The sequence below is a fragment of the Lissotriton helveticus genome, chromosome 12 (assembly GCF_964261635.1).
Source record: "Lissotriton helveticus chromosome 12, aLisHel1.1, whole genome shotgun sequence".
Taxonomy (NCBI): domain Eukaryota; kingdom Metazoa; phylum Chordata; class Amphibia; order Caudata; family Salamandridae; genus Lissotriton; species Lissotriton helveticus.
The window spans coordinates 730126735-730154254 of record NC_136073.1 but is presented as its reverse complement, the minus strand read 5'-3'; the positions used below and the strand labels follow the sequence as shown (position 1 = coordinate 730154254).

General features: G+C 46.9%; 1 protein-coding gene across 4 annotated transcripts in view; it reads left to right on the top strand.

The window, feature by feature from the left end:
* LOC144798386 (toll-like receptor 2) overlaps positions 1–27520 on the top strand; it is a 394865-nt gene that overhangs the window by 162106 nt on the left and 205239 nt on the right. For 3 of the 4 annotated variants that reach the window (XR_013603527.1, XM_078669228.1, XM_078669227.1), the window contains exon 1: positions 23849–24183. The exons of the other annotated variant lie outside the window; for it this stretch is intronic. The gene's annotated coding sequence lies outside the window, so the exon portion shown is untranslated. Of the gene's footprint in view, positions 1–23848; positions 24184–27520 lie in introns of those variants that run through there. 4 annotated transcript variants of the gene reach the window in all.

Genomic DNA, 27520 nt, shown 5'->3' with positions numbered 1-27520 from the left:
ACCATTAAAATAGGTAGTAGTAATGCTGTATCACAAAAGAAGTGATAATGGGTGGTTTGGATCAGATGATCAGCAGAGAAATCAGTCCTGTTTTGAATATAATGCTTTAAAAATCCTATGTACTGGGTGCCCAGAGAACAGGATAGTGAAGTGATGGCGAGGATGTGCAAGGAGATGTACAAACTCTGTTGCTTAGCCTTTTATAGAAGATGAAGACCTCTGCTCTCTCCAGTACAGTGAATTTTAAGCTTACACTATAAACCAAACTTGGTCTCAAAGCGATGTTTCATGGTTCTATAACACCCTCAATAGTTTCAGGTCATAAGATGACAAACAAGAAGACAACCTCTGTGTTTTACACATAAAGAAACATTGGTACCGACTCATAAAATCCTTCTCCTTATAGGCAGGGCCACTGGTATTATGTGATTGTGCAGCTGTGGCGTTTTACGCACAATTGTAGATTTGACGCATGTGCCACATAATTCATACTCTGCTGCATAATCTGCAGATTTTAACTAAAAGGATGTTTCTAGCTCATACAGTTCAAAAGTTACTATAATTGCATCAACATATGTTGCCACGCAGTGAAATGCCCTTTGCAAAGGTTGACTGGCCACCTTTCTGTTGCTCATTGCTATATTTGGGAGTTAAACTGGTACTAATTCGGCGCAACCAATGCCCAGACTGTTAGGAAGTGTAAATATGACAAAAATAATAAAGTAATACTATCTCAAAATGTGCCGCATTATGCCTAATAATATGGTGTATCTAGCTGCATAATTAACTCAACCTTGCCACATAATGTAGCCATCCCCTACCGCATAATTCCAGTGTACTGCGTATAGGTGCATTTTGACCACACACAGATTCCCAAAGAACACTTGGAAGTTGAGAAAATGGGTTGCAAGGCCACATTAGCATATGCACTCCTTCCCAGGCAAACATTTTGTATGTGAGGACATGCCTACTTGTGTAACAAGCACCCCTGAAAGAACATCCTTCATTAAGAATAAGTGTGACACTTCTATAGTAAACTCTATCGTTTGCCTGGACTCTAGGAGCTGATAACGGGTGTTACCCAACTCAATATTACTCATTTTGTTGAGTTCAGCAGGTTAAAAGGCAGAGTGGACCCGTTGAAATTCGAACATAAGACTTTCAGGTGACACAAAGATCTCTGCAGTGGTTGCATTAGTCCACTGAACTATCTTATCACCTGCCAATTAGAAAGTAATGCTCTGCTGCACCTTCGATTTCTCTTTTTCGCATTAATACAGCAGAGAAATGCGTTGCAGTGTAGTTTGCAAACCCCATCCCACAGATGACATCCCAGAGTGGTGGGATGCTGACACATATCAGCTCCTTAGGACATATACATGTCAATGTGCTCCCTTGGTGACGTAGGCGCAGCGGCACCTGGGATGAGCAGGCTCTGCTCACTGCACCCACAAGGCTCACCTGAGCCCACGCACAATACTACTAATGCATGGAGGGCCAGGCTGACTTTACACGTATAGAATCTGTGCTTGCTGTGTCTAGTCTCTGCACAGAGGCCTCCATTGTGAATTCAGAGGGGAGTACCTTGCCTCACTGTGTCACAAATCGGCCGTTATGTTTAGACTTTCCTTTGCTCGAAATCCATAATTCTTGAACCTGACATGCCACCGCGCTAGCACCGGATGAATTTGTATTTTTTTATTCCTCATAACAGGGAAGTAAAGTTTGACGAAATTCTGTGAAATTCAATTCCACCGACCACGCAGAAAGAGGCCAACGCCCTGAGAAGTGACCTGTCGGGTACTTCATGGGGTTTTCTCTAATAAAATCAGACCCACAGACTACACAAACTGCCCAGTTAAGGGGCATTACGAGCTGCTCGTCTGGTTCGCCCTGAACCCCATTTTTCCAGGGAGAGCCACACAATATGCATTAACTGCCAAATCTAAACATTTCTCAAATTCACCACTGAACACATTTGTGCAGTGTTTGTGGCCCAGTTTTACAAGTTGATAAAAATGCAGATTTTTCTTTAAATTCTGGTCAACTCTTCTTTTACACATGTCACTTCTGTAATTTACAGGTATTGCATTATACCTGAGAATTATGGCTTTAATCCACTGCTGTTTATTAAACGGCAAACGCAACTCGCTGTGCTTTCACCTAGGAATTATATTTGAAGTTGATGTTTTGTCTTAATGGACATTCATTTTCAATTAACCTCCTGGGAAGCACACAACAGCATTTTTTTGTATGTCATTGTTTTTAACAGACATCTGTTTGTAGACACTTCTCAAGTTTATCTTAGATCAAAGTCCTTAAAATTTTACATGGAAATGCAACCTTACTGAAGCCGGTGTTCGGACTGTCACCTCCTGATCACGACACTTCCTGCCTTTTAGCCCCTGTCGTGGGGGATCCCTGGAAACCCCTACCTACATAGATACATCTCACATAGCCCCTCACCTGCTTCATTCAGCTCCTCACGAGCATACATACATCTCCATAGTTTTTCTCAAACATAAGTACATCTTTCACCTACTTAAATACAGCTCCCATCTGCATTCATACAGTTCCCGTTCCATCCCTGGCCTCATCTGCACAAATACATTCTTCATAATGCATAAATACAGCTCTTTTATACACCTCCCAGGCATTAAAAGAGAACCCACCTACTAAGGCTAGGCTGAGGACCAAAAGCAACCCTGGCACAAATGCTCAAACCCGTCCAGTTCCCTTCCTCCCTTCTGTCCATCCATCCAGTCTTACTCCCCTCTCTTTTCTAACCCCCTCACTTTGATCTCTCTTGACTTAAAGTTCCTGCTGTGCCTCTTGCAACTAATCGAGAAAGTGACATAAGTGCTAGTGGCCAGGACTTCATTACCTAGCCTCCTACCAGACGCGGTGCGTCCATTGGGGCGTAGGAGCGTAGCCCCACTAAGCCCCATGGACCTACCACGTCGTCACTAGAAGCCAAACACAATTATTTAAAAAAATCGCGCTATCTGCCGGCCGGGAAACCGGGAGACACCCGACCTTCCCGGAGTGCGCAAGGGGGGGGGGGGGGGGGGGGGAGGATCGGGCTGCTGCAGCTGCGCAAGTGTATTTTTGGGCACAAACATGCCCGCGCATGCGCAGATCGTTTTCCTGGGAATTCCCCCTTAGAGAGAGGACCAGGGGGCGGGCCACAGCCCCCGGGGTTACACAGGGCGATTGGGCGAGGAGTCATGGTGCCCCCCCAGCCAATCCTGGCGCAGGATTGGCTGGTCAATACATAGCCCGGTTACATAACCCCTGACGGATAGCACGGCCGACTTTGGTGCTGGGAAACCAGGTTCGAGCCTCTTATCGAACCATAAAAATGTATACATGACTTACTTTGGTGTTAAATAAATAGATATTTTAAAAAACAAATAAAATGATGTTCCGACTAAGGTGTGAAATTGGTGTCGAATAAATACATGTTTTAAAAACAATTAATATTAATCATGCATCATTGGCGCTGGAGTACAAGGTACGAGACTGGTATTAAACACTGACAAGCTGTGTGCAAGTTATATGGTCATAAAAATACATGAATGATGGATGCAGGATGGGTGGATGGGTGGATGCATGAATGGATGCAGGATGAATGATGGGTGGATGAATGGATGGGTGGATGCATGAATGAATGATGGATGCAGGATGGATGCAGGATGGGTAGATGAATGAATGATGGATGCAGGATGGATGCAGGGTGGATGGATGGGTGCATGAATGAATGATGGATGCAGGATGGGTGGATGGATGGATGGATGATGGATGAATGATGGGTGGATGAATGGATGGGTGGATGCATGAATGAATGATGGATGCAGGATGGATGCAGGGTGGATGGATGGGTGCATGAATGAATGATGGATGCAGGATGGATGGATGGATGGATGGATGGGTGGATGCATGAATGGATGCAGGAATGGATGCAGGATGGATGATGGATGGGTGGGTGGATGGGTGGGTGGATGGATGGATGCATGAATGAATGATGGATGGATGCTGGATGGGTGGATGGGTGAATGGATGGATGGGTGGATGAATGAATGATGGATGCAGGATGGATGGGTGGATGGATGGATGGATGGATGGGTGCATGAATGAATGATGGATGCAGGATGGGTGGATGGATGGGTGGATGGGTGGGTGGATGGATGGGTGGATGGATGGGTGGATGGATGGATGCATGAATGAATGATGGATGGATGGATGCAGGATGGATGGGTGGATGGATGGATGGATGGGTGGGTGGATGCATGAATGAATGATGGATGCAGGATGGATGGGTGGATGGATGGATGGGTGGATGCATGAATGAATGATGGATGCAGGATGGATGGTTGGGTGAATGCATGAATGAATGATGGATGCTGGATGGATGGGTGGATGCATGAATGAATGATGGATGCAGGATGGATGCAGAATTGGTGGATGGATGGGTGGGTGGGTGGATGGATGGATGGGTGGATGCATGAATGATGTATGGATGGATGCAAGGTGGTTCGGGATCGCTCGCTGCGCTCGCTGCGGTGCAATATGCAAATTAGTTTACGCCTTACCACTTTCAAATGTCACCAGCCGCCCCTGCCTCCTACAGATCTAGAGCCCACCCATTCCCTGTAACACACAAAGAAAGTGCAGCAAGCACAGACAGCCAGCCCACGTATCACAGGTTAGGTTAATGCATTTCAGTTCCTGTCCCGCATCACCCCACTGAAATGCAATGTCACACATTACCAGTGCCGCTTTGCTTCGGCATTCATTGCTGGAGTCGCTTGACGTCACAGCAGGTTACATCCAGCGTGATCTCCACTGCAGTGCCCAGAGGCAGTCAAGGAGCTCGGGGTCAAGCAGAGTTGAAAGGTTGCCATGGGTATTGTCATAAACCTGGACCCGGTTTGTTTTGATCACGTGGTTGCAGAAACAGTGCAACACACCGTCATCACCCTCTGTGCTCTGATAGGCCAGGCCACCAGTCAGCATAAAGAGTAGAGCTACTTCATTATCTGTGAAGGCCAGCCCTTCAAAGTGCCCCAGTAGCCCGGCAGATCAGCAAATTCAGCAGAGAGTGACCCGGTCTCTAACAAAGAGGCCTGGCTGTTACGAGGTCAGGTGCATACCAACATGGTCGAACTGGGAGAGAAAATATGCCCGAGCACCAGGAAGGTGACCCATGTTTGCAAACGGAGGCAGCTTTGAACTTGTAAAGTTTGTGTCCCACACAGCGTGAGTCTGAGAGCAGGTGTTGCGTGTCTTTAAAAGGCACAACAAGCACGGCTCTCAGACTGCGGTGCCACTTAGCAGATTATCTCACGGTCATCACTACCAGGTGGACACTGCCTCAGGCATCACAGCATGAGTCTTCCCCCTCCCAAACTTCCTGCCTGCCAAATGCTTAAGGGCCACGGCCCAATTAGCACATTGAAAGCGGTGATTAGCACTTGATCAAAGTGCTTCAGGAAAACAGACACTCGTTCTCAGCTGTATTGCTCTTCTATTTTTGTAAATGCCAATATGACTTAGCTTGGCCCATGAGTACCGGTACTCTCTATGGACAAAGAGAAGTTCCGGGACTCAGGCACCGAAAATTTAGAAGTGCCGGTACTCAGTACCGGTGAGTACCAGCCCATTTAAAGCACTGGAAGTCTGGAAGTCCAGTTCTTGAGTTGCAGAGTCTTCGTGTTCTGACGGGAGCCTTTGTTTCATAGCCATTACAGACCACTGGTTTAATTTCTAAGCAATCTAATAGGTATCGTACCAACGGATCTATATACATTGCAAAAAGAATGGGTGAACAGGGACACCCCTGCCGTGTCCCTCTTGAAATACAAAATGGTTCAGAAGAGCCTCCCATTAATTGGATCCTTGCTTTTGGCTCAGAGTACATTGCCCTAATTGCTCCCAAAATTTGGGGGCCAAAGCTCCTTCGGCCCAATATCCCCCACAAATAATTCCATGCAACACGATCAAAGGCCTTTTCGGCATCGAGGAGGATCATGGCCATCGGTCCCCCCGTGACAGCATGGACATCGAATAATGAGATGGCACATCTGATAGGGTCCGTGGTCCCATGACCCGGGATGAACCCATGCTGCCACTGAGAAACTGGACGACCACTGACCCCCCCAGCCTCTTGGCCTAGACCTTTGCGTAGATCTTGGTGTCCGAATTTATAAGGGATATTGGGCGATAAGAGCCAGGTTTCTCTTTAGGTTTGCCCTTTTTAGGGAATACAATGATATTTGTCTCTTCCCACGAGTGTGATACCTTACCGGAAAAAACAATACCATTAAATAGGTCCAACAATATGGGAGCAATTTCATTCTGCAGACTTTTGTACACTTCAAGGGGGATTTTATCTGTCCCTGAAGCCTTCCCTGGCGCCAGCTCCTGGAGTGCCTCTACTAACTCTTTAATATCTATATCTTCGTCGAGCCACGCTCTATCTATCACTGCCAACTGGGGACCATAGTCCCTAAATTCAGAATCCGGGCGAGCGGATTGTATCTCTTCAGTGTATAACTTCTGATAAAAATTTCGAAACACCCTCAAAATATCTTCTGGCTCTGTATAATTCCGGGCGCCCTCTTCTATATCAGTTATTATATTCCTGTTAAAACCCTGTCTTATTCTCAGCGCTAAAAGTTTCCCTGCCTGTTCCCCTGTCTCATAGAGTCTACACCTATAAGTCTGGTAATCATCTGCCGCTTTCTGTGCTATCCCCCTACATAACTCTGCTTTCATAGCCAAGATCTTCTGCCAACTCTCGATAGCGTAATTTCCCTGAATAATATCTTCTATGTGACGTTCTTCACTCACCACTAGTTGAGCATCTAATCTCTCATTATCCTGGCGCTCTTTTTTTCTAAGTCTTACAGCGTAACTTATAGTTTCCCCTCTAAGGGCGGATTTAAATGCATCCCAGACACTATTTCTGTTAGCACTGTACCGATTCATATCAAAATACTCTGTTGTCCATTTGCTTAGATGTTATATGAATAATGGATTAGCTAAGAGCTTTTTCTCAAAGGTCCAATTAGAGTAAATCCTAGGAGAGCTGCCTGTATCATACTGCAGAATAAGTGGGTTGTGATCAGAAATAAGCTTAGGTAGTTTTTAACTCCCAACCCTATTCAATTCCGTAGAGGTTATAAAAATATAATCCAGTTTAGTGTATTTTTTATATGGGTATGAAAAATAGGTATATACCTCCTTATTAGGCTCCTTATTCCCCCAGACATCCACCAGCCCATGTGATTTCAACAACGAGCTCAGGGCCCGATACACCTTGGGTTTACGGCCCCCATACATCGTATTGTTCATTAAATCAGCAGAGATATTCAGATCTCCACATAAAATTATTGGCCTTGGCCATTTTACTAATTCTATCTCCCAAAAATTAAAAACATCCGGGTCGTCTAGGTTTGAGCCATAAATTGTACAAACTGTACCTCCCATTTCCAATTCCACCAAAGCCCATCTCCCTAACCTATCCGCCAACTGGCGTCTAGATTTAACCCCATTGGATTTGGCTAGTATTGCTACGCCTCTGATCAATGAAGTCTGTGAAGAACAGGCCAAGAGATCATACCCCTAAGACTGAGTAAATGTTTTTTAGGCCAGGGAAGATGGGTCTCTAGCAGGCATATCAAATCCATCTGATTTGACCTGACAAAACACCCCAGGTTTTGCCTCTTCCTCCAGTCATTGAGACCCCCTATATTTATTGTGCAGATTTTAAGCATCTTCCAATTCTAATTCATTTCCTGCTGTTTTACAAAACCATATCGCAATTACATCCAGACCATGGACATGGATAAAAGCATCTCTATGTGACAGTCATACCAGGAATTTTTCTTTTTTTTCTTTTTGTTTTCCCTTCCCTCCCTTTCCCCCCAAACCTCCTCCCCTCCCCATCCCCTCACCACACCCTCCCTACCCCCTATAACCCTTACTCTACTGAGGCGCTCAGACCTTGGTCTGGGCATGTGATGCGCACAGCAGCAGCAAGCTAAGAGCACATAGATTCCATCTCTTTAATTCAAGAGCCCCTAAATCCCGATATAGCCATTACTTCATGGTAAACGAGTCAACCAACACCCGTGCCCATCTACTCACCCCTTCCCCTTGTCCCTTCCATAACTATGGCCATTAATACCCTAAAGAAAATGAAAGAGAATAGTAGTGGAAACATGGAATAAAGTATAGCATATAAGCAATGACCCCTATTCCTGACCACCCCTAGATCTCAATATGCTTCCAAAATTAGACTTTTCCTATTTATTTACAGTCTCTAAATAGTCTTTAGCTTTAATCTCCGATGAGAAGTAGTGTGTCTGTCCATTATGGACCACTTTAAGCTGCGCCGGGTTGAGAAGGTAGACTTGGATATTCTTGTCATGAAATGGTTTTATTAGCTGCCTCAATCTCCAGTGTCTCTCCACTGTTGAGTGGCAGAAATCAGGGCGGACAAAGAACGAGACCCCCCTCGGCTGTCCTCTTTGCTTCTGGCCTGGCTTTCTCTGATATGTCTTGTCTGAACAGAAATTTGCCTAGGAATATTAAAATGGCCCGGGGTTTATCTCCTTCTTTTGCATGCACTCGAGGTTTAAACGGAATACGATGGGCCCGTTGGACCTCCGTCACCCAGTTCCATTGACTCAACTTGGGGAAGGCAGATTTAAAGAGATTGATTATAAATGACCAGGGACCTGATGTAGGTAAAATAGATTTACCGATTTTTAATTACCGAATTTTACCGATTCGGTAATTAAAAATCGGTAAATCTAAGAGGTGGATATGTAGGTATTCCAGATGTGCTGGAATACCGATTCTGAAGAATTCGGTATTTACCGATTCGGTAAATACCGAATTGGTAATGCCCATTCATTCCTATGGGCTTTGAAGCCCATAGGAATGAATGGGCATTACCGATTCGGTATTTACCGAATCGGTAAATACCGATTTTCACAAGGGTGCAGGGGGTGTCACTTTGACACCCTCTGGCACCCCAAAAACAGGCTCGGGTGCCATGTGGCAGGCATACATGCCCTAAGGGCAGGTCTGCCTGTCACATGGCATAGGTGTGCATGCACACATGTGCATCCACACCGGAATCGGTATTTTACCATGAAATTGGATTTGATGGTAAAATACCGATTCTGTAAGGCCTCTGGGACTCTGAAGAGTCCCACCTACATCTCGGTGCCTCAGAATCGGTAAATTTACCGATTTTTTATTTTACCGAATCGGTAAAATTACCGAAATCGGTAATTTTACCGATTCGTTAAAATAATGCCCCCTACATACCTGTCACCCATATACCGGTCGGTAACGGCCGAAAATACTGATTTTCGGCCGTTACCGACCGACCCTTGTGTCTTGTCCTTCAACCCCTTCAGGGACACCCAGGACTCTGAGGTTATTCCTTCTCTGTCTATTCTCGGATTCTTCCAACTTCCATTGGATGTCACTGATTTGCGAGGTATGCGATTCGGAATGGACAAACGCAGTAGAGGCTTCTGCTTCCGTCATAACAATTCTCTCCTCCAGGTTTGTCACTCTTTCCCCAATGTTAGCACAAGCCTTGGAGAGCTTCCTAACTGTCCCTTGAATCTTCCTCATCGCTGCCTGGGCTTTCCTACTGTCATGAGGCGTTTCCTCCCTATGGGAGAGGATAGCCTGATGTATCACTTCAAGTGTCAGTGTAGCACCACTGGTTTGTGGCTGGGGGTTATCCGATCCTTGAACTGACAGTGGGGTGGTTGATGAATAGTCCCATTTAAGGTCTCTCTTTCTGTGCCCCTGGCCAGCGATTGAATTAAATTTTTGGGCCGTCATGGGAGGGTCCCTTTCAATTTATTCCTCTAAATCAGAATCTAGGTTGCTGGTACCTGGAGAAGAACTCTGATCCGACCATTCCCCTCCGTCTGAAAGTGAAAAAAAGAAGTCACTCCCTCAAATATATCTTTATCAGTGAGCACTACATCTGTAGCCCGAATCGTACCACTTATTTCTTTTTTTTTCCATGACCAGCAGATGGATTCCCTCACTATCAGCGGTTTCATTAAGCCCCGGCATCTCTTTGTCCATACTTTCTTCCACAGTCTGACCACTGAGTTGAGTGGCCGATGGGAGACCCGCTTCCTCTGACTTATCCCCTGAGTTATCCCCGCCATTACCATTATTCATTGTAGTTTGGGCACAGCACCCATCTACTGCCTGTCCATCAGTACCCGGGACTATTGGTATTACTGCAGTCGGGGTCCCGGGGGAATCAGGCACACTCACGCTCACCTGGATATCCTTTCTTTTAGGCGTCCCTTTCTCCGTCTGGGTCTGCATTCGCGTGTCTTTCCTGCGTGTAAGCATTTCTGCTATGGAGGCGGGCGTTGCTCCGCTCTTTGACGAGGTCCCGCCCTTCGCTCGTCTCGCTACACCAGGTGAGGGAGTCTGTCCCGGGCCAGTCATCGGCCGCTCCTGCTGCTCCGGAACCGAGAGTGCCGAGGCTGCCTGTGCTTCCCCACGAGTTTTCTGAACCGCGGCGGCACCCTTCACACTGGCAGTTTTCACGGCGTTCTTCGGCGCCATTCTCTCTTCGAAGCGGGAGCTCTCAGCAGCCAGGTGAGTCAGCTGCCACAGGTAGCGTAGGACCGCCCTCTCAATGAAGCCTCGTCCGACACTCCACTGGCACAGCCAGGGCGTGTTGCAAGAACTCCGTGAACCCAGCATAGGACAGGCGAAGGGGGGGGAGAATTTTTATCCTCCTTAATCTGTTCAAGGATGGCTCACGACGGTTGAAATTAGGGAGCTCTTCCTCAGCTAGTTTACCAGCCCATAGCTCACTGCTGGCGCTATCGACCTCTATGTGGCCGCCATCTTGCCTCTCGTCTTTCTCTTTTGGAGTATTGACATTCTCCCATTGGGATTTACTTCCTATGGGGTGTTTTGGCAAAGTAAATGGCCGGTGCTGGGATGGTGTACTGAAGTGAGGCTCCACTAATGTTGGGCTCAGCTTCCTCCAATCACTATCCACCATGTATGCCTTTCTTTCCATGACTGAGTTGCACTGTGCTCTCAGGGTCAACCTTTGGCTATTTACAGCTGGAGGTTGGGTCCCTTTGGTTGGGCCACTGTAGGGACAGGTCAGGTTTGAGAGCACTGGGTCCCAGATTTGCCTGTGTCCAACAGTGTTCATCTGGGGGAGTATCCTACACAAGGGTAAGGGAGATCCCTCAGATTGTTGAGGAGTTTTCACCTGGCTAGGGCTGCTAGACTGGGTGCCCCTAATCTGCTGACGGGGGGTTCCTTTGGACAGGGGGCCCTTTGGGGTCCACTGGCCTCCCTGACCTCTACAGCCCTGGGCTGACTGAGGCAGGGTAGAGAGGGGCAGGTTACCTGCTGCAGACTGGGTACCACCTTGGAAGGGTCCACTGACATCAGGGGCTCTGCCAGCCCAGGCCTGACTACCTCTGGGGCAGTTCCTTCACAAGGGGGTAGGGTCAGTTCCCTGAGGAGGATGACCCTCACCTAATGTCTGGTGGGAGGGAGACTTTTCTTCCTCCCCAATGCTCTCTGTCTGAGTGGAGTGATCCACAGTTTCAGGCTTTACAACACAAAAATCTGTTTGGGTTTGGGCTGTGATCCTCACAGCCCTACTAACTTTTTCAGGAAGACCTATCATTTTGGAATGGGCCTGTTGCTCTACCTCAGCCCAGGCTGAGATCTCAAGATCATTGCCCAGTAAACAATCTACAGGCAAGTTTGTTTATTACTGCCATGGCATGATCTGACCTGACTCCATCAATGTTGGTCACCTGGTATGTAAACCCAGGTAAAAGCTGTTCTGAGGGGACTAGTCTATCAGTCACCATGGTGATGCTAGCCCCTGTGTCCCTATAGGCCACAGCTGTCTGACCATTGATGTGGGGCTCCTGTTTGTACTTGCCCAAGGTATTGGGACAAGCAGTGAAATTGGCAAACCCCATGCCATTATCACAGACTAGAGTTGCTGTAGTAGGGGACCGGGTTGGGCCAGCGTCCACCTGAGTTCCCCAAGTAAACCCAGCCAAAGTTTTGGGGGCACTCCCACCACCTGAGGGATTACTACTAGTAGTAACAGGAGGTGTTGGAGTATTACTTGGAGGAATATTTTCCTTATTGTTGGCTTTTGGATAACTGCTGTCAGTTTTCCAGTGGCCAGGTTGCTTACATATATGGCAATAAGGTTTCTTAACATTAGAAGAAGGTGTTTGGGACCTACCCCCCTCAGAGGATTTTTGGGGCCCTGTAGTGGATTTGTCCTTAGATTCATCTCCACCCTTCTCTTGAGGTTTGGTAGAATCTTTCTTCTGGTCACCACCCTGATTTCTAGGCCTCACCCTGGTTTTGACACATTTGTCTGCCTTCTTTCCCAATTCTTGGGGAGAGGTCAGATCAGAGTCCACCAGGTGCTCATGTAGAAGCTGGTTTTGACAATTATTAAGGATCTGCTCCCTCGTAATCAAATTATACAATCATGTATAGTCTTGTACTATGCTGTCCAGTAACCAGCCCTCCAGAGACTTAGCAGCTGAATCTACAACATCAGTCCAGTCCTGAGTCTGTGTCTTCTGGGTGTCTCTGAACAGCAACCTGTATTGCTCAGTGGTTAAGCCAAACCCATCTATCAGAGCACTCTTCAGGACAGTGTAGTTGTCAGCATCCTGTTCACTAACTGTTAGGAGCTTATCTCTGCCTTTATCTGAAAAGGAGAGCCACAAGATTGCTGCCCACTGCTTCTTGGGGACCTCCTGCACTTTGCAGGCCCTTTCCAAAGCAGTTATCCACTTGTGGATGTCATCCCCAACCTGATAGGGAGGGACAATCTTGTTCAGGTTTCTGTGGTCGTGAGACCTTTCCCTATCTCTAGGTACTATGCTGCCACCAGTGGGCTCTAGCCCACACAATTTCTTCTCTCTCTCAAGAGCTAGGGTCTCTTTTGCAAGGGCAACTTATTGCCTCTTGATCCTAATCTTGACTTCCTTCATCCTAGCTTTGTGCTCTCTCCTCTGAGGGGAAGACATCCTCCTCAGAGCAGAGGCACTGGACCCTACTGAGGAATCAAAATGAGCAGAACCAATGGACAGTGATCTGAGCCTTCTGGTTCCACTGTTAGGCCTATTTGGAAGGTTATAGGGGGCCTACCATGGCCCTCTCCACCTCCAGACAGTCCTATGTTGCCCAGGGGAGCTTCATCAGCTGCATCATGGTCATCATCCTCACCAGAGACCAACGGATCATCTCCAGTGGTATTTTCCTCTGTTGAGAGATGGCCCCCTGTCTATCCCCTTGGTTACCTGGGTCTGATGCATTCTCTACATCATGAGCCACTAAGATATCTACCAGGTGGTTAAAGGTTGGACTCTGTCCTTGTCTCAACTTTCTGACTGCACACAGGCTTCTCAGTTCATAAAAAGTGAATGAGTCATTCTTAGAAGGCATCCTCTGGGTTTCTTCTTGTAGAGGTCCACTAGGGCCTTCTTCCAAGGTCATTTTCTAGTGAGGTGTGGTGTGTGCACCTACCTATACTAAATGGTTTCCTACTAGAACCTCTCTAGGAGTTGTAGTCAGGTTGTGCTAAGCACTTACCACCTACAACTACTAAGTTCAGTAGAACTTATGTATATAAGACTTGATGTATATGTATCTACAGGTATCTTGATATGATCTTTCAGATGATATTACAAGATTATTTAATAAAACAAATTGCAAGCTCTTATCCCAACCGCTGCACACCAATGTGAGAAGTTAGCCTGGCATATGATGTCCTCTAGTTCTAGTGGGCACCTTGTACCAGTCGAATCGACCCTTATTGATGGTGGTTGTAAAGTCAACCTTATAGAAAACTATCCTAGTGGTAGCATGAACCAGCAGTCTTCAGGCTAAGACTTCAGTAGGCGAGTTAAGCACGTTGTTCTACCATATATAATCCCTTGAATACCAAAAAGGACACCACACAAGGTATATATCAAATATATATGTATCTAATCTAAACACAACCCCTCTGTACTCTTTATGAGGTCAGAGGTAAAAATACAATACAAGTCACACAGTTAATATACGTTAAGTTGCACAGTATACGTTATGCCCTAGGGGCCTCACAAACCGTATACTAAGAAAGTAGTATAAGTACCACGTGAGAGTTAGAAAGCAGGCCTAGGGCCTGTAGAATCGCTGGGGCTACACTAAACAACCAACGGTTAGGAAGTAGGAGACCCACGGGAGCCGCGTGCAGTGTCTAAACACAGGCGCGGGTTCCCCCTGACTTTCTATGGAGTTCGTAAAAGATACAAAGTTAAAATTTAAGGACACTTCCGGATGGACTAGGATGGAACCCTTTTAAACTTGGACACTTCGAGAGTCAAGACCCAGGGGAGCACCGGAGTACTCGTGTTACCTCACCCAGGGAAGCCGGGTGCATAGGTGTCTTTTCGTGTCGGGTTTCGTCATTGTTGTCTATGGAGAGCTGCAAAGAAGTGCTGCAGGCGACCAGAGGAAAAGTGTCCGGGTGGATCCAAGGGTTGATCGGAGATGTGAAGAACCTGAAGGCAGAGGGGACAGAGTCTGGGTCACTAGCCAGTGACCAGGAAGATACCAGGAAGGAACCAGGCGATGTCAGGTGCTTTAAGGTGAAGAAGGTGAGTTTATCTCTTCAGCCACGAGGTCCAGGAGGCATTGACGATACCCAGGTGCTGGATTCAAGCTGTTCCACGATGGATATATATGACTGCAGTGTCGGTATCCGGATTGGATCCAACAAGCCTTGGCAACCACAACCCACGCAGGATGTCGAGATTGGCTCTGTTGCAGACCAGAAAGGTCTGTGGCACTTCTCCTTTCGAGGGAAGCTGGAGCAAGCCTGGAGCAACTTGGATGGCAAGTTAGAGTCAAGTTGGCGTCTTCAGGGGGCTCACTAGCCAACGGACAATGAGCTGGGAAGACGCGTCGAGCACAAATGTAAAGGCGGGGCCCACGGGACATTTGCCGAGTGTGGGGGTCTAAGCTTCGGTTAAAATGATGCTCGGGGCTGGGGCTTCTGGTACCCCAATGCACAACTTACTGAGGCTTCAGGAAAGGAGTTCAAGTAGCAAAATGCAGGATGTCCAAGATGTCCAGTCCCACGTCTCTCGTGTCTGCCACGAGTCTCAGCTTTGCTGTGTATGTGGGTCTGGGCAAGAGAAGTCTGAAGTCCAGTTTTTAAGTCACAGAGTCTTCGGGTTCCGACGGGAGCCTTGAAACTGCAGACTGGCGAAGTTGCTGTTGGTGCCTGTTTGCACAGGGTGGCCACTCCTTGACCACAAGGCATATGTCTTCCGTCTTCCAGTCAGAATGGAATGTCGAAGGTCCAAGATAATCTAAAGTCCCAGGGACACAGCTCCTATACTTATATTAAGGATGGGGGCTGGATTACCTGACTAGGTCCCTCCTATGGGTGGACCTGAGAAGGGGTGGTCACACCCCTTTCCCTTTGTCCAGTTTTGCGCCAGAGCTGGGGCTGGAGTGCCCCAGCAACTGGTTTGAACCGGGCTATGCATGGAGCACCTTGTGTACCCCAGGCAGTGTCTAGATGCATTCACTGAATGCAGCCCTCCCTGCCCCAATACACAAAACCCCAGGCTGGGGAGGTGCCAGCACCTCCCTGGACAGGAAACCTATTGTCCAGGCCTCCCCTGCCGGAGTTTTGTCCAGCAGCAGGAGGTCCAACTCGTGTCTGTGGCGGCAGCATCCATTTTGTGATGCTGAGGCTCTGTTTAACTTTAACCGGGTAAAGCAGTAACTTACATGTCTTTTCCCTCTAGAGGGGTGGAATGCTACCCCCGGCACCAGAATTGGCGGGGGAGTAGTAATCCAAAGTTTTTGACACCTTACACGACATGTTTTGATAAAGCCAAACCAAAGTTAACATTAACCGCAAGGATTATAATGCACTTAAGAGTATATGGTATGGCTATATCATAGAACAGCTATAAGGAGATGGTTCTAAAAGCTGCAGAGGGGCTCAGGTCATGCTAGGGCACCCTCTCACATAAAACCAAGCAATCTGCCTCCAGGATTGTCGAGGCCTACCATAGGAGTAGCTTATAGGTGTATATGTGTCTATATATAAAGTAAGGGGTGATTATACCACCTTACCCAGGCTGTGTGAACAGACCTGTGGTGTCAGTTTGGAAGGCAATCCAGGGGTGGCACAATACATGCTGCAGCCCCTGGTAGGCCTAGGGTGCACCGATGCCCTGGGTACCTAGGGTACACTATACAGGGGCTCACAAGGGTGAACCAGTAACCAATCTGGTATGTACCTAAAGTACATGGAGTCCATTTTATAGAGAAAGCAGATAGCCTGGGGCCCTGAATAGCAGGGTCCCAGGCCAACTATGTCAAAAACCCGCAAAACACCAGGAAAAAAGTTGGGGTAACCATATAGTCAGATTCCACCTTCCTACAAATGTCTCCTGTCTTCAGCATGAGTAACAGTGACTCCTGTCTTCAACATGATTGACAGTGTCTCCTGTCTTCAGCATGAGTGACAGCGTCTCCTGTCTTCAGCATGAGTGAGAGTGTCTCCTGTCTTCAGCATGAGTGACAGTGTGTAACAGTGTCTCCTGTCTTCAGCATGAGTGACAGTGTCTCCTTTCTTCAGCATAAGTGACAGTGTCTCCTGTCTTCAGCACGAGAGACAGTGTCTACTGTCTTCAGCATGAGTCACAGTATTGCCTGTCTTCAGGATGAGTGACAGTGTGTGACAGTGTCTCCTGTCTTCAGCATGAGTGACAGTGTGTGACACTGTCTCCTGTCTTCGGCATGAGTGACAGTGTCTCCTGTCTACGGCATGAGTGACAGTGTTGCCTGTCTTTAACATGAGTAACAGTGTCTCCTGTCTTTAGCATGAGTGACAGTGTGTGAAAGTGTCTCCTGTCTTCGGCATGAGGGACAGTATCTCCTGTCTCCGGCATGAGTGACAGTGGTGCCTGTCTTCAGCATGAGTGACAGTGTTGCCTGTCTTCAGCATGAGTGACAGTGTCGCCTGTCTTCAGCATGAGTGACAGTGTGTGACAATGTCTCCTGTCTTCGGCATGAGTGACAGTGTCTCCTGTCTACGGCATGAGTGACAGTGTTACCTGTCTTTAACATGAGTGACAGTGTCTCATGTCTTCAGAATGAGTGAGTGTCTCCTGTCTTCAGCATGAGTGACAGTGTCTCATGTCTTCAGCATGAGTGACAGTGTGTGACAGTGTCTCCTGTATTCAGCATGAGTGACAGTGTTGCCTGTCTTCAGCATGAGTGACAATGTCTCGTCTTCAGCATGAGTGACAGTGTTGCCTGTCTGCAGAATGAGTGACAATGTCTCCTATGTTCAGCTTGAGTAACAATGTCTCCTGTCTTCAGCATGATTGACAGTGTCTCCTGTCTTCAACATGAGTGACAGTTTGTGACAGTGTCTCCTGTCTTCAGAATGAGTGAGTGTCTCCTGTCTTCAGCATGAGTGACAGTGTTTGACAGTGTCTCCTGTCTTCAGCATGAGTGACAATGTCTCCTGTCTTCAGTATAAGCGACAGTGTCTCCTGTCTTCAGCACGAGGGACATTGTCTACTGTCTTCAGCATGAGTCACAGTATTGACTGTCATCAGCATGAGTGACAGTGTCTCCTGTCTTCAGCCTGAGTGACAGTGTCTCCTGTCTTCAGCATGAGTGACAGTGTCTCCTTTCTTCTGTATGAGTGACCGTGTCTCCTGTCTTCAGCATGAGTGACAGTGTCGCCTGTCTTCGGCATGAGTGACAGTGTGTGACAGTGTCTCCTGTCTTCGGCATGAGTGACAGTGTCTCCTGTTTTCGGCATGAGTGACAGTGTTGCCTGTCTTTAACATGAGTGACAGTGTCTCCTGTCTTTAGCATGAGTGACAGTGTATGACAGTGTCTCCTGTCTTCCGCATGAGTGACAGTGTCTCCTGTCTTCGGCATGAGTGACAGTGTTGCCTCTCTTCAGCATGAGTGACAGTGTCTCCTGTCTTCAGCATAAGTGACAGTATCTCTTGTCTTCAGAATGAGTGACAGTGTCTCCTGTCTTCAGCATGAGTGACAGTGGGTGACAGTGTCTCCTGTCTTCAGCATGAGTGACAGCGTCTCCTGTCTTCAGCATAAGTGACAGTGTCTCCTGTCTTCAGCACGAAACAGTGTCTACTGTCTTCAGCATGAGTGACAGTTTGTGACAGTGTCTCCTGTCTTCAGAATGAGTGACAGTGTCTCCTGTCTTCAGCATGAGTGACAGTGTCTCCTGTCTTCAGCATGAGTGACAGTGTGTGACAGTGTCTCCTGTCTTCAGCATGAGTGACAGTGTCCCCTGTCTTCAGTATAAGTGACAGTGTCTCCTGCCTTCAGCACGAGAGACATTGTCTACTGTCTTCATCATGAGTCACAGTATTGCCTGTCTTCAGCATGAGTGACAGTGTCTGCTGTCTTCAGCATTAGTGACAGTGTGTGACAGTGTCTCTTGTCTTCAGCGTGAGTGACAGTGTCTCCTGTCTTCAGCATGAGTGACAGTGTCTCCTTTCTTCTGTATGAGTGACCGTGTCTCCTGTCTACAGCATGAGTGACAGTGTCGCTTGTCTTCGGCATGAGTGACAGTGGCTCCTGTCTTCGACATGAGTGACAGTGTTGCCTGTCTTCAGCATGAGGGATAGTGTCTCCTGTCTTCAGCATAAGTGACAGTGTCTCCTGTCTTCAGCATGAGTCACAGTATTGCCTGTCTTCAGCATGAGTGACAGTGTCTTCTGTCTTTAGCATTAGTGACAGTGTGTGACAGTGTCTCCTGTCTTCAGCGTGAGTGACAGTGTCTCCTGTCTTCAGCATGAGTGACAGTGTCTCCTTTCTTCTGTATGAGTGATCGTGTCTCCTGTCTACAGCATGAGTGACAGTGTCGCCTGTCTTCAGCATGAGTGACAGTGTGTGACACTGTCTCCTGTCTTTGGCATGAGTGACAGTGTCTCCTGTCTTCGACATGAGTGACAGTGTTGCCTGTCTTTAACATGAGTGACAGTGTCTCCTGTGTTTAGCATGAGTGACAGTGTGTGATAGTGTCTCCTGTCTTCGGCATGAGTGACAGTGTCTCCTATCTTCGGCATGAGTGACAGTGTTGCCTGTCTTCAGCATGAGGGACAGTGTCTCCTGTCTTCAGCATAAGTGACAGTGTCTCCTGTCTTCAGCATGAGTGGCAGTGTCGCCTGTCTTCATCATGAGTGACAGTGTCTCCTGTCTTCAGCATAAGTGACAGTGTCTCCTGTCTTCAGCATGAGTGACAGTGTCTCCTGTCTTCAGCATGAGTAACAGTGTTGCCTGTCATCAGCAAGCCTTGCTTCTTGTAAGCAATGACTATAATTGCAAAGTCTGTGTTTACGCACTACTTCCATGTTTCATTTTTTTTCAATAAATGGCATTGTCATTTACAATGCCAATAGCTCAAACTCTCGCAAATGCGAGACGTAGTGCATTGCAAATGCTTGTTCTACCCTGCCATCAATCTGTGCCCAAGTACCTGCTTGTGTTCAAGACAAGTCCCGGACAGTCCTGAAATACACATTTATCCACTTAGTTAACCTGAGGGTTCACGGGGAGAGCAAAGTCCATTATTGTTCCAATGTTTCTTACTTGTACTGATGTTGATGGTTCATTGGGCCATGTGGTCAAGTATCTGCATAGAGTGGAATGGTGTAGAGTACAGTGAGATGGAGTGGCGCAGGGTAGATTGCAGGGGTGTAGAGTGGTGTAGAGAAGAATGGCACAGAGGGTAATAGAGTGGCGAACAGTAGACTGTTTCATAGCAGAGTGAAGTGCTGTGGAGTGTCGAGGCATAGAGTAGAGCATCGTAGAGTGCAGTTGTGCATAGTAGCTTATATTGGACTGGCATGGAGTGCGGTGGGCACAGTAGAGTAGCAATGTAATAGAGTAGTGTGTTGAGAGGAGTGGAGTGAAGTGGGTTAGAGTAGAGCGGTGCAGAGTAGAGTGCAGTGGCTTGGGAGTGCACTGCGATGACAGACAACGTATCTTCAATTGAAATAACATAAGATATATGTTCATTTGTAAAGGGCATGTTTACCCTAGGGTATCAAGGCGCTGAATAACAGATGTTTATTGTTACCCAACTCAATGGTACTTATTTTATCGACCTCAGGAGGATGAAAAGCTGAGTGGACCCCTGGGATTTGAACTTGTGACCATGATGTCGAACACAGGCCTCTGCAGTGGACGCAATAGTCCACTAAGCAACCAGAACTGGCTCCATTCAACCCATGACCATTAAAAGGGCAAAGGCATACAGATAAAAGTATACAGCGCACAGAAGATAAAGTGCGAAAATGTCACCACCTAGTGTATTCATTTGTTTTGATGATTTTAACATTTTTGTTTCAAACACATTTCAGAATTAGCCAAAAATGTGCGTCAAAATGAATTCATAAATATTAAAAAATGAAACCAAAACAAAAAGCCATTCTCATCTTTTAAATGTTTTTTTCTAGATATAGATCGCCTTTAACAAAACCAGGGCTATACTTTTGCCAAACATTTGGACTTTTTAATGGGAGGGCGCTTTTCAAATTCTAATATTTGAAATGAAATCCACCTTAAACAAATAGCTGTTCCTCGTGGCAAATGACTTGTTTAGAGTCGGTGTTTTGGAGCAGGTTTCCCCAAGGCTCACAGCCAGGGCTTTAAGTGGGCCGGGTCTGTCCGGGTCTGAGCACCGGCAGTTATTTTCAGGGGGCCTGGAACCGGGTCTCTATCGGGCTCTGTTTTCAGGCCTCCAAAGGTAGGTAGTCCGTTTTCTTTTTCTTTTTCCTCGACTGCAGTGAGAGCATGCACATGATGTGCCCATGCTCACCGACAACTTCAGAAGCACTGACTTCTTACTTTTTAACAGGGCCCCTTACAGCGCTTTCACTTTTACAGTAGCTGTCGCGCTGTCCCCGAATTCACAACACTCCCTCTCCAGTCTCCTCGCCCCCAGGGCCGGCGCAAGGCATTGGCAGTGTGGGCAGCTGCCCAGGGCCCCCTGCACACCCGACCAACGGGGGGGGGGGACCGCACATCTAAGACTGATGTAGCGCTGCGAGGCCCAGGACATCGCAATCATGTGCAGGTCTGGAAATAATAAGAGCAGGGACGCACTTCCCCGGGAATCGCCAGTCGCCACACTGCCATTACTGCGAGGTACAGGGAAGGAGCGCCTCATCCCATGGGCCTCGCAGCGCTACACCATCACTGCGATGCTCAGGGAACAAAGGGCCTCTCCCAGGGCTAATCACTGCCTGTACCTGGGGATCTAGTCTCCCGCGGCCCACTCAGAGGCACTGCAGGACACCCCACATCCCTCACGTTTAAGCCTTCAAATGATAAACAACTTTCTTTCAGCTCTTGAGGAGCTGTGGACGACATGCTTGTGGTAGGCATACAGGGAGGCGTTGCAGCACACCAGGGGTCCTGCATAAAGCAGCTTGAGAGCCTTCAGCTACTAACATGCAAACATACTTCAATGAGTATGTGAAACTTATTCCCACGACCTGCTCTGAAAGTATGCCCTGTAAGCTTATTTCAAAGTGCAGGGCCTGAATGTAACATGTCTGTGCAATTTAGAGGGGCCTCGCACATCCCCTTTCTGCCCGGGCCCCAAAAATCCTAGAACCGGCCCTGCTCGCCCCCACTACTCAGCAGCAGAAGCCAGGAGTAGCAGTGTCACAGGGTCACAACTCCATCTTGCAGGAAGACGAGCAGTAGGCAACTGCGTGGTAACTGGCACGGGATCATCTAAAAGCCCTTGGAATTAATTTTGTCCATGTGAAGAAGCGTTTCTTAGCCTTGCATTCCAATCTCCATAACTGATCACAAAACTACCCCAAAGGCAGTGTGTCCAAATGGAACAGCGTTTTCATTTAATTACTGTGTTTTTTGTCTCGGATCAGAAAGGCACAACAACATACCCTCAAATATTATTCAAACATACGAGTGTGCTTCCTTCGCCATATTTTTTTTATATAAAGTGATGAGCATAATTTGGGCAGACACTCGAAAAACAATGTGCAGGCACATTCATACCGTCAGCCGAAAAACCAAAGTCACCCCTCCCTCTGCCCCCACCTGCTGCAACTGCTTCGCACTTCCGTACCGGCTGCAACGAAAATGAAAAGTACATTTGGGTGGTTCCTTTCACCAAGTGTATTTCTGCCTAGGTTTAGACAGTTTCACAATTATTTCGGATCTAGTCACTTAGCACCCTTCCAACTGTGCCTGCGATCCTTTCATTAACAGCGCAGAGATGGGGTAAGCCATTAAAAACTTTTCTTTTCAAAGCTGGAACAGTATGATCCCCTGGCCCTGGTTTGTTATGTCTGTTATGAGCGCCAAGAAACCGTCTCGGTGTACGTGCGCGGTATAAATTATTTAACATAACATAAGCCAACCTCCTCACAACCATTTTTAAAAGGATTGACAGCGTATGAGGAAATGCAAAGTTGTGCACCTGCCCGTTGGGACAGGAGTGGGGTGGTGACAGGAGTTTTGTTGTGCTAGGGGACTCCATTTGATTTCATGGAAATAGGAAAGTTCACGTACCTACTACCTACAGAACGGATGTTTGCTGCGAAGTGCTGGTACTCTAGCATAAAAAATATTGCAGCACTGCTGAGAAGTGCAGGTACTCTTTCTCTCCCCTTCAACTTACAAAAGTGTGGGCACTCTGTGCGGGAGAGCACATGCCCGTTTGAAGCACTGGATAGTAAATGAAACTTTCCCTGCCAAGGACACACAAAAAAGGCCCCCGCATCTAGGCACTCAAACAAAGCTAATGTGTGCTATATTACTTTGACATATGTCATTGGTATTTTAGGCTTAGTGCATTTGTTTCATGTACTTTGTGCAACACGTTATTGCTGATATAAGGTGTTTAATGTAACTGCTCACTCAGCTTTGGTTGGCAGAGCACGGTTTGTGTTGCATGTTTAGTACAGGGCTTTAAGTGGGCCGGGTCTGTCCGGGTCTGAGCACTGGCACTGATTTTCAGGGGGCCTCGAAACGGATCTCTATCAGGCACTATTTTCAGTCCTCCAAAGGTAGTTCGTTTTCTTTTTTTCTTTTCCCTCGACTGCAGTGAGAGCATGCACATCGATGAGCGCATGCTCATTTTGCTCACTACTGAGCGGCGGAGGTAGTGAGCATGCCAGGTGAGCCGCGTTGTAGGAGGAACGCGGCTTTAAAGAGAGCCATTTTCTCTCAGGATTTCCCTTCATGCAGCGCAGGTGCAAAGTCTTCGTGGTGCCAGCCTTCACATTATGGGATGATTAGGAGAGAGACTACCACAGGCAGCCTGCTCCAGCACAACCCTGCTCTGACTTTTCACACTGAGCGTCAAGGCTGCAGTGTAATCAAGCAACAATTAAAACGCAGAGAGAGGAACTAGTCGGCGTGATCCTGCCCCAGCCCTAACGCAATGCTAGTTATCTTGATTTAGACCACGCCCCTACTTGGATTGGCCACGCCCCTTTGCGTGGTTTGCCCCGCCCATTTTAGAGCACCCCCAGTTTTTTTCTCCCACTTAAAGCCCTGCTCACAGCACAGAAGGATGTCCCTGTACCCAGATCCAGTTTAGAGCGACACAATTCCAGTCCTCAAAGACACGCCTTTCTTTAAATCCTTTCAGAAAATGTTTGCGCGCACAGCCGAGCGCTCGCGGTAAGCCACGCCCTCCCCCAGAGGTCTTAGACGCGTGAGTCCGCGAGCCGCTCGCAGCCAGGAAGAGACCATCCGAACTCAAGAGAACCTGCAGACCGGTGCAGCAAGCCGGGCAAGCTCGCGCGTGCGGCGCGGACCATTGAACAGCACCCGTGGGGGGAGCGAGCTGGCCCAATAAATAGCCCCCGGGCAGGCCCCGGGAAGGAAGACGTAATCCCATCGGGTGTTCGCGGCGCCGCCTCTCGCTTCTGGCTTTCAGATGCTGCGCGAACCATGGAAACGGGAGAGGGAAATGCCAGTTGCGGCTTAAAGCAGGCCGGCCCCTCGGTGAATGGGCAAGACCCGCAGATGCGGCCTCCGAGGATCAACGAGTGACAGCCATGCCCTGGGTCTGTAAGTAACTTCCGTTCACTCACACACATGTATGACTGCTTGGAAAAGATTGAGGGCGAAATAATATTCAACATTTCGAAGCCAACGTGATGATGTTCAGAACGTGTCCTTTTATCATGTAACTGGTGCTCGTGTAAAGCGCTTCAAACCCTTCGTGTCAAATTAAAGCTATATAAAACTGCAAAACAATTGTATATAGTTATCCACCAGAAGTGCCATGGTTCTAGGGTCATTGCGTGATGTTATGTTAGTTTGTATGTTGTTGTGTTATTTTAGATGTTAAGGTATGTCGCATTAAGCGCCATAGGACTCTGGTGTAGGAAAAGGGCAATTTTGAAGGATCTAAATAATTGCACAAAATCCCCAAAGTCTGAAAAAATCTAAATAAATCATATTGTTAATTTGTTTTGTGGACCGGTCTGGAAAGGGTGTTGTCTGTAAACCTTCCTTCCTTTTTAATATTCTTTCATTGAGAGATGTATTCCATTCTTGCCCCAACCTTTAGGGTTTCAAATTAACAATAACTTTCCGTTCCATCTTTGCCTGTTTACTAATTTGGGGTTGTCCTAACACCACCGTGCAATTTTTCATCTACTTGCACATTTCAGTACGAAAATATAAATTTTAGATTTTTCCTTTTTGCTGTAATGTATTTTTAAACTTTGACAAAATATGAGGTTTGTTTACAATATTCGTTTTATGGATAGTGTTTATCTTCTGTAATGAAATTGATACCAATTTGAAGAGGTCTGTGTACATTCAGTACCTAGAGAGAGGCATAACCGGGGCCACTGGAATTATGCGTCAGGAGAGGAACAAATTGTGAGGAAGGGTTGCCTAAATTATGCAGGATCAAAAACGCAAGTCATGCGGCTTAATGCGGCCCATTTTTTAAATACTATTACTTCATTATTTTGTCATTTCTAAATATGTTAACACTGGGCAGAGGTTTCACCTCATTAGTTCGAGATTAACACTCAAACACTTCGATAAGCAATTTAAAAGTGACCAGTCCAAATGTTCAATGGTCTTTCTATTGCTCTCAACATGCGTTGCTGCCTTTTCAGTAATTTTTGATCCATTTGATCTAGAAACTATTTCTTTATAAAATCTGCAGATTATGAAGTTGATGATGGATTATATGGCAAATGTGCCTAACCTGTAATTATGAGGAAAACAATGGAGATTTCATAAATTTAGTGGCTTTGAGTATAACCAATAGAAAAGGGAAGGTGGTATGGACGCTAGGGGGTGACAAGCTCTGCCCATGCTGTAAAGCTAATGATGAAGACGATTTGCACATAATGTTTTGTTGCCATGCCTACCGGAGCCCGAGGAGGCGCTGGTTAGCTCCTCTATGTCGGAACCTGGGCTTCAGGAAGTATTTACAGGCCTACAGGGTTATGAAAACTAACACCCTGGGCCACATTGTGTTTGCGGTTTCCAAATTCTTAATGGCAGCATGGATAATAAGGAAGAAAATGTCTGGTTAATTCATATTACCTTGTATTTTCTAACATTGCAGGTCCAGTAGGATTTTTATTGTATATATTGTGTTTTATCTATATGTATTTTTACTGCATCTTTTATGGCCCATGTGGCCGAAATAAAGAATTTTTGGAATTGGTAGGTGGTATTACCGCTGTGCTCATCACCGATGTGGTCACGTTCATTTTGTCAGTGACAAACTAATCATGACGTTTGCGACAGGTAAAATGCATTTTGGTATGAATGAATTTATAATTTGCGATTCGGCAACATGTTACCAAATCACAATTTGGAATTACCGATACATACTGATTCAATATTAGGAAGGTACGTGTTTAGGGGGTCCCTTCCTAATACCGAATCGTAGTGGTATGTAAGAATGTTTTGCGACTGAAATGGGGCCACAAAGCATTCACATTTTTCCACTGCAAGTAGGTGGTAACCCATTCGCAAATAGGAAGGGGGTTCACAGGAGAGCTCTTCACCTTTGGGAATGGTAGCGAAAACGTTTTTCTAGATGCAGCAGTGGTCCCACCAACCACTGCCTGCTCTTAAAAAAGAAAAAAATACTTTTCATTTTTCTTTTTTAAACGCAACCCGTTTTCCTTTAACCCGTTGATCCTGGCGCGAATTCCGCCGCGGTGCGGGTGACTTATGACAGGGCGTGGTCAGGACGGCCCTGGCCGTCCTCCGCATACGCCCACCGTGACGTTGGACGGCACACAAAGGGTTAAGGAAAACGGACTGCATAAAAAAAGATTGTTTTATATAAAAGCAATCAAGCACATGGCGGTCTGCTGACCCCAGCAGGCCACCAACCCCTTGAATTTAGCGATTCCTAATGGGTCGCAAATTGCTACCTACCTCATTAATATTAATGAGGTAGGTCAATTTGCGAACCACTAGGAATTGCTATATAAATCTCATGGAGTTTCATACATTAGGGATAGCGATTTTCTAATTGAGATTTGCAGAGAATCGCAATTAGGTAATTGCTATTTCCAGTAATGATACATATGGCCCAAAGTTTTATGAATTAAAGTTCAAGTTATTTTTTATGTTTAACTTTGTTTTATTGACATTTTGCAAGAAGGAAACCACATACATATTGGGCACCCCTGTACTCAAAACAAAATATATCCCCCCTCCCGTCTGAGCGAACAATCAAACTCGTCCATTGGGAGGCACTCGAGTGCCCATAGAGCGCGGCCGTGGGGTTGTTCTTTTGCCAAAACATATTGCGAGGTATGCCTCCTGCATCCATGTCAAACATTTAACATACCAACCACCCCCCCCTCCCTCTCCCACCCCCGAACTGGTGTGCCTAAGTCTTGTCCCCACCATGACTTGTGCAAGGAGCGCTAAACTAATGGCCATTCAGGCTGCCTCTCATGTCTCCCGCGGCTGCGTGGGTCGGAGAAGTCGCAGGTATTTCGGGCATGTCACCTCATTCATCTCCGTAGCCAGCAGGGACAGTAGGGGGACGCCAAAGTGTCTGCAATCCCTTGACGGGGTTAGTAATGGAAGCATGGATCTTTTCCATTCCTAAGATGTACCACAGCCTATGTAACCACCTGTGTATGATGGTCGAGTCTGCGTCCCCAATATGATAAGATGTGTTGAACTGCCGCCCCTAGAGCTAGCCCCATTTGTTTCCTCAGTATGGATTTCAGGGGGTAAGTTAGAGGGTTAGGTAGTCCCAGCACTACATGTTATGTTATATGTTATAATGAATTTGTAACACGCACTGTTACTCTGGAGTGTCCTGGCGCGATAGAGAGCTGGGGAAGGGTGAAAGCCAAATTAGTTTAGTTTGCTGAACAGGTGTGTTTTTAGATGCTTTTTAAAG